Below are 303 nucleotides of genomic sequence, written 5' to 3'. Positions count from 1 at the left end.
CTTCTGGCTTGCAGGCATACACACAGACAGAACATTGTATTCATAATAAATAAATAAAATATTTAAAAAAATAAATAAAGTGGGTGGAGACAGGATCTCAAGCGTACCCAGTCTGAGGATTGTAGAGATATGAGCTCTCGGCCATTGGATCTGAGTATTCTGTAGAGGTGAGAACTAGTTAGTATCTGGCTGCCCTGCTTCTCTGAGCTTAAAACCAATTAGGATTTGCGCTACAACGAGGTCCTGGGAGTTGCTGCTTCTTCCACCCTGGCCTGGCCACAGCAGAGGGCATCTGTTGTAGTC

The sequence above is a fragment of the Microtus ochrogaster genome, chromosome 7 (genome assembly GCF_000317375.1).
Source record: "Microtus ochrogaster isolate Prairie Vole_2 chromosome 7, MicOch1.0, whole genome shotgun sequence".
Lineage (NCBI taxonomy): Eukaryota > Metazoa > Chordata > Mammalia > Rodentia > Cricetidae > Microtus > Microtus ochrogaster.
The sequence above is the reverse complement of the archived record's forward strand: the minus strand, read 5'-3'. Positions refer to the sequence as shown.